Source organism: Chlorocebus sabaeus, chromosome 20, assembly GCF_047675955.1.
Source record: "Chlorocebus sabaeus isolate Y175 chromosome 20, mChlSab1.0.hap1, whole genome shotgun sequence".
NCBI lineage: Eukaryota > Metazoa > Chordata > Mammalia > Primates > Cercopithecidae > Chlorocebus > Chlorocebus sabaeus.
Window position 1 is genome coordinate 5,594,845 of NC_132923.1, and position 7,538 is coordinate 5,602,382.

General features: G+C 37.5%; 1 pseudogene; it reads left to right on the forward strand.

Annotated features, from left to right (window-relative positions):
* The first annotated feature begins 735 nt into the window (after positions 1-735).
* On the forward strand, positions 736-2,200 carry LOC140709436 (non-selective voltage-gated ion channel VDAC1-like; annotated as a pseudogene).
* Positions 2,201-7,538: the final 5,338 nt, after the last annotated feature.

Here is a 7,538-nt window from a genome sequence, read left to right on the forward strand (position 1 = left end):
CATATTTTACAAAATCAGAGAAGGAGTAAAGATTTCACAATGAAAAATATCATAATTTGCTAATTGAATTTATTTTAAAAACCTAAATATTAAAGTAAAATTTGGATATATCAATGACCAAGGGAAAATTTTGAAATAGTAAAGAGCATAAAGCATTATCTATAAGTCACAGGAATGAGAATAGCCTAAGACTTCTTAACAATAACACTAAATGTAAGAAGTCAATGGAAAATGTTTTCAAAGTGTTCAAAGAAAAAAGGCAAACCTATTATTTCACATGTATCTGGACTTTTATTTAACTGTGAGGGTGAATGGAGATTTTTTCTTTGGTATTACAGCCCTCAGAATCTTAACACATAGACGTGCCCGCACACTCACACACACATGCAAACCACTAAAAACACTTTTAGAGGAAGTGCTACAGCAAGATGAAAAATAAATGCAGAAATAGGTCACAAGATAGGGAAAGTGAGTTTGAATAAATAAAATAATAAAATTGTGTTGTTTAAACAATGAAAAACACACATGGAAAGAAGAAGTAAAATAAAATTATATTATTTAAACTGAAGAATGATAATGTGATTGTAGGGTGGGGAGGAAGTAGTTTTGAAGCCATGTAAATGAATGTTGTTATTCATTACCACCAGAAATAAGAATAGAATGACCTTTAGAGCAGCATAGGAAAATCCACCACCTTACCCTGCTGAGCGTCCTGTTGCTGCCACTGAGCAGAAGATGGCTGTCCCTCCCATGTACACTGATCTTGACAAATCTACCAGGGATGTCTTCACCAAGCGGTATAGATTAGGATTAATAAAGCTTCATTTGAAAACAAAATCTGGGAATAGACTGGTTGTTACAAGCTCAGGCTCAGCCAATCCTGAGGCCACCAAAGTGACAGGTAGTCTGGAAACCAAGAACAGATGGATCAAATATGACCTGACATTTGCAAAGAAGTGGAACACTGACAAGACACTAGGTGCAGAGTTACTGGGGAAGATGAGCTTTTTACACGGACTAAAGCTGACCTGTGTGATTCAGCCTCCTCACCTAACACTGGGGGCAAAATGCTAAAATCAAGACAGGGTACAAGTGACAGTACATTGACCTGGGCTGCAACGTAGATTTCGACATCTCCAGGCCTTTCATCCAGGGTGCTCTTGTGCTGAGTTACAAGCACTGGCTGGCTGGATACCAAATACATTTTGAGATCAAAGAGTCCCAGGTGACCTAGAACAACTTTTTGCAGTTGACTTCAAGACTGATGAATTCCAGCATTACACTAATATAAATGATAGTGTTTGGCAGCTCGACTTACTGGAAGGTGAGCAAGACTTTGGAGACCACTGTCAATCATGCGTGGACAGCAGGAAACAATAACACTTGGTTTGGAACAGCAGCCAAGTAGCAGATAGATGCTGACAGCTGCTTCTCAGCTAAAGGGAACAACTCCCGTGAGAGGTTTAGGATACATTCAGACTCCAAAGCAGTTATTAAACTAATTCCGTCAGTCCTGCGAGATGACAAAAACGTCAATGCTGGTCTAAAACAAGTTTGTTCTAATACTGGATTTTTTTTTTTTTTTTTTTTTTTGAGATGGAGTCTGACTTTGTTGCCCAGGCTGGAGTGCAGTGGCACTATCTCGGTTCACTACAACCTCCACCTCCTGGGTTCAAGTGATTACTGTGCCTTAGCCTCCTGAGTAGTTGGGATTACAGGCATGCACCACCATGCCCAGCTAATTTTTGTATTTTTAGTAGAGAAGGGGTTTCACCATGTTGGCCAGGCTGATCTTGAACTCCTGACCTCAGGTGATCTGCCACCTAGGCCTCCCAAAGTGCTGAGATTACAGCCACACTGGCCTAAGACTGGAATTTTAAGCATAAATCAATACTGCACAATTATTTAATTTTAAAGTATTATGCAGCATAGCTACCTTCAAAATTTAATGTACCCTCTTATGTTGTATGTCTAGGATGCAAGTATTGCTACATATCATGATAAATCTCTAGGTTAAAGATGTTTCATCTTTAAGATGTTACCTTTTCAGAGGTATAGAAGGAACCTGATTCCCAAAAGGTCCTTTCAGTTAGAAATTTGGGAGGAATTGGTGGTCCCTCTAGAGATGTCTGGTTTTTTTTGTTTTTGTTTTTTGTTTTTCATTTAGAAACGGCTGCAAGTGGAAGCTGATAACATGTAGGCACTTTCTAAAATTATATTGAGTAAATGAAATTGGGACTTCTTGAGAATTGAACTTTAGTTTCCTATCCTAATGAGAGACTCATTGCTTGATGGTGTGTACAAATATATCTGAGGGATACTTTTTTAGATGTATATTCATGGTCTCTTTCCACTCTACTCTATCACCTCTTTTATACCAGAAGTAGTTTGCAGGGTGTGGTAAGTTATTTCCTTTGTGCCATTTGTGGGTAGCAAGGGTGATGAAGCCAATGATTCAAGACTGATATGATTTAGATCTGTGTCCCCACAAAATCTCATGTCGGATTGTAATCCCTAGTGTTGGAGGTGGGGCCTAGTGGGAGGTGATTGGATAATGTGGTGAAATTCTTATGAATAGTTGAGTCCCATCCCCTTGGTACTATATAGTGAGTGACTTCTCATGGATATGGTTGTTTAAAAGTGGTAGCACCTCCCCTGCCTCTTTTTCTTGTTCCTGCTCTGGCCACATATGACATGCCTGCTTTCCCTTCACCTTCCTCCATGACTGAAAGTTTCCTGAGACCTCCCCAAAAGCAGAAGCTGCCATGCTTCCTGTACAGCCTGCAGAATCATGAGCCAATTAAATCTCTTTTCTTTATAAATTACTCAGTATCAAGTATTTCTTTATAGCAATGCAAGAATGGACTAATACAGAAAATTGGTACTGAGAAGTGGGCATTGCTATAAAGATACCTGGAAATTTGGAAGCAGCTTTGGAATTAGATAACTGACAGAGGTTAGAAGAGTGTGGAGGGCTCAAAAGAAGACTGGAAGGTGAGGGAAAGTTCAGAACTTACTGGAGACTTGTTAAATTGTTGTGACCAAAATGCTAATAGTGATATGGACAATGAAGTCCAGGCTGAGGAGGTCTCAGATAGAGATAAGAAATTTATTGAGAACTGGAGAAAAGGTCACTTTTATTATGCATTAGCAAAGAACCTGGAGGCATTGTGCCTCTGCCCTAGGGATCTATGGAACTTTGAACTTGAGAGTGAAGATTTAGGGTATTCGGCAGAAGAAATTTCTAAGAAGGAAGGTATTCAAAAATGTGATCTGGCTGCTTCTAACAGCCTAATGTAAAACTGGAACTTATATTTAAAAGGGAAGCAGAACATGAAAGTTTGGAAAATTTGCAGCCTGGCCACATGGTAGAAAAGAAAAGCCTATTTTCAGGGGAAGAATTCAAGCAGGCTGCAGGTATTTGCATAAGTATAAAGGAGTCAAGTGCTGATAGCCAAGACAATGGGCAAAAAGCCTCCAAGACATTTCAGAGACCTTCTTGACAGCCCCTCCCATCACAGGCCAGAGGCCTAGAAGGACTAAATGGTCTTGTGGTCTAGGGTCCAGATCCTGCCACCCTGTGCAGTCTTGGGACATTGCTGTCTGCATCCCAGCCACTCCAGCTTCAGCTATGGCTCAAAGGACCCCAGATACAGCTTGGGTCACTGCTTCAGAGGGTGCAAGCCATGAGACTATGCAGCTTCCACATGGTGTTAAGCCTGTGGGTACATTCTTCCAGAGTGCAAGAGTTGAGTCATGGGTGCCTCCACCTAGATTTCAGAGGATCTTTGGAAAATCTTGGTGTTCAGGCAGAAGCCTGCTGTAGGGATGGAGCCCTCATGGAGAGATTTTACTAGGGAAATATGGAGGAGAAATGTGGGGTTGGTTCCCCCACATAAGGCCCCCACTGGGGCACTGCCTAGTGGAACTGTGAGAAGAGGGCCACCATCCTCAAGACTCTAGAATGGTAGATCCATGGACAGCGTGCACCATGCTCCAGGAAAAGCTGCAGGCACTTAATGCCAGTCCATAGAGAAGCTGTGAGGGCTTAACACTGCAAAGCCACAGAGGTAGAGCTGTCCAAGGCTTTGGGAGCACACTCCTTGCACCAGCCTACCCTGGAGGTGAGGCATGGAGTCAAAATAGATTGTTTTAGAGCTTTAACATTTAATGACTTCCCTGCTGGCTATAGCCCCTTTCATTTGGCTAATCTATCCCTCTTGGATTGGGAGTATTTACCCAAAGCCTATACCTCCCATTGTATCTTGAAAGTAACTAATTTGTTTTTTTATCTTACAGTCTCATAGGTGGAAGGGACTAGCCTTGTCTGAGATGAGAATTTGGACTTTGTACTTTTGAGTTAATGTGGGAATGAGTTATGATTTTGGGGGTCTGTTGGGAAGGTATGATTGTATTTTACAATGTGAGAAGGACATGAGATTTTGGAGGGACCAGGGGTGGAATTATACAGTTTTGATCTGTGTCTCCACTAAATCTCATGTTGAAATATAATCCTCAGTGCTGGAGGTGGGGCCTGGTGGGAGGCAGTTGGATCATGGTGATGGTTTCTAATGGCTTAGTGGTTTAGCACCATCCTCCTAGTGTTGTTCTCGTGATTGAGTTCTCAGGATATCTGGTTGTTTAAAAGTGTATAATACCTCTCCCGTCTCTCTCTTCCTTCTGCTCTGACCATCTGAAACATCTCATTCCCCCTTTGCCGTCCATTATAATTGAAATCCTCTTGAGGCTTCCCCAGAAGCAGAAGCCATTATGCTTCCTGCAGAACTGTGAGCCAATGAAATCTCTTTTCTTTATTAATTAGCCAGTCTTGGGTATTTCTTTATACCAATGTGCAAATGAACTATTACAAAGACTTAATTTCCTCTCAAGTTGTAGTTTTATTGTCCTTACATCAGAGAATGAAATAGCTTCCAAAAACACTGAATGCAAGCCTGGCAGAGTCTCTGTGGCTGTAATCACACTTATAATCTAAACTGGACTTCTACTATATTCTTACCAACTTATTTTCTTAACAGTTTAATGAGTATGGTTTAGAGTCTTCCATTTTGTGTGGAATTAGATTCTCCCCTTCAAATGCTATAATTAACTTCACTTAAATAAAATTTAAATAAAATATTAAAAATTCAAACTCTATAATAAAAACTGGTAGGCATAAGTAGACATTTTTAAATAGGTAAACAGAAATGACCAAATAAAACAGCAGAAATTAGGTCCCATTAGCCTAGTAATTACAATACCGTAAATGAGTTAAACTTAACAATAACAAAGCATAGACTCTTAGACTGTATTTTTAGAAATCCAACAATACATTGAGAAACATATCTATAACAACACTAAACAAACAAATAATATCAATTTAGTTTAATATAATTCAATTGAAATAATACTATTTGGGGTACTACTTCTAACTGAAGCTATTTTTGTCTCTCATTTTACCATTAAAATGAATGCCATGGTAATAAAATTCTCTTTCTCCTAGAAATTTAAGCAGGTTCCATGGTTTTTCTGCTCACTCTTAGGTAATAGGTAAGGTAAATATTTAACTCTCAATTGGCTAATTAGGACATTAAGTTCAAGGCATTAACTAAAATTTGAAACTTCCTCTTCTCTCAGCCTAAGTTTATTTTATGCTAAACAACCTACAGTAAAAACAGAATAAAAATGTGCTTAATTTCAGCTCTTTTCTCCATTTTGCCCCTCCAGCTGGCATCAACAACTTTTGGCATAGGAAGGCAGGATTAGAAAAGCTCAGGCTTCTGATGACATAGGTATATAGGTATTTAAAACTGTTGTCTTTCCTTTTTTTGGAGGCTCTAATTGGTAGAAAGTTCTCTCCCAGGCCCATCATCAAAACACTTAATCTGCCGTTTCTTTCCCTTTAGATTTCTCAGAAAGGAGTCACATCAGAGTCCACTGTGCTCTCTGAATACAAGAAACACATTTCAAAGTTGGCTGATACTCTAAAGAGTATCAGAGCCAAGGCAAGTTCCGGAAATATCACCCCAAACCAGTCCTGTTGTAGTGGAGATAAGAGAAAGAAATCCAGTACAAAAACTCTGCCCAAGGAAGTACATTTAACAATCTCTTTTCTCTCTCTCCGAATGCTTTTATATTCCTTAAAGCAGATGAGGAGTTTAGGAGTCACGGAACATCTCAGAATATAATTTAAAAGTCACATATGGATATTTGCCATCTTATTGTGAAAATTAAAGCTAATGAATCACGATATCTAATCAAAACTTTTATTTTAACCACTTGTTATACATTTAAAACACTCAGAAAAGTTGAATAAAAAAATATAAGGAACCAATATTCAAAGTAAATATTAGGGTCCAAAAAAATCATATATCATGCTTATATACTCATGTAATAATATAGTCTCCAAATATATAGTAACAAGTCAGAACCACAGGAGAAAAAAATTTAAATCAACAATTTTAGTTGAATATTTTAATGTAACCCTTCTGGAAACCAACAGATAAAATAAAACTAAACAAAATGATAGATGTGAGTAATACATTCAAATATAGATAAATTTACTTGGAACCAAAAATTCACTTTGTTTAGGAGTACAGATGGAGCATTCAAATGAGTCAATTATAAATTCAATAAAAAGCTAACATAAGTTTTTAAACTACAATGCAATAAATTCAAAATTGATTAAAGAAGATAGTAAAAATAGTCTCATATCTGCAAAAGGAAAAAAAATTACTCAAAATTATACTTTAATTAAAGAGGAAATAATAAAGAATGTAAAAAACCAAGAAAATGATAGTAAAAGTGTAATGTGAAAAAATATAGAATACAGCTAGAGCAAAACTGAGAGGAAATTTTATTGAATTAATTAACAATTATTTATTGAATTAATAAAAAAAGAAAAATTAAAGTCAAGGGACCTACCATTGAACTCAAATAGCTTGTAAATGGAACTACAGAATTCTTCCCTCCAAATGGGGAGAATAGTAAAGAAATAATAAAAAATAGTAGAATAATAAAAAAGAACTCAAAAGGAGAACCAGCAAAACCAGTAGCTATTTCCATAAAAAGACTAATGAAATTAACAAACATCTAGCAAGACTGATTAAGAGGAAAGAAAAAGAAAAAATGCAGTTTTGATTAGATATCGTGATTCAATAGCTGTTAATTTTCACAACAAGATGGCAAACATCCATACGTGACTTTTAAATTATATTCTGAGATGTTCTGTGACTCCTAAATTCCTCATCTGCTTAAGTTCTCAGATCTAAGTCTTCTGACTATGGGAGACACAATAACATATATTGGCATAGATAAAATAACTCTGGTCTGTGTCTTGAAACATAATAATAACTTCCCATGTAAACCTAGAAAGGAGAAATCTGAGTAAAAGAAAAACAAATCCACAACATCACAGTGGCCCAGCACTCTTATCAACAGTACCTGGAGGCCCTTTTCGTTGCAGAAAGACAGGAAAAAGACATAAAAAAATACAAAGAGTAAGCAAGAAGTAAAAGAACAAGTATTATCCACAAATAATA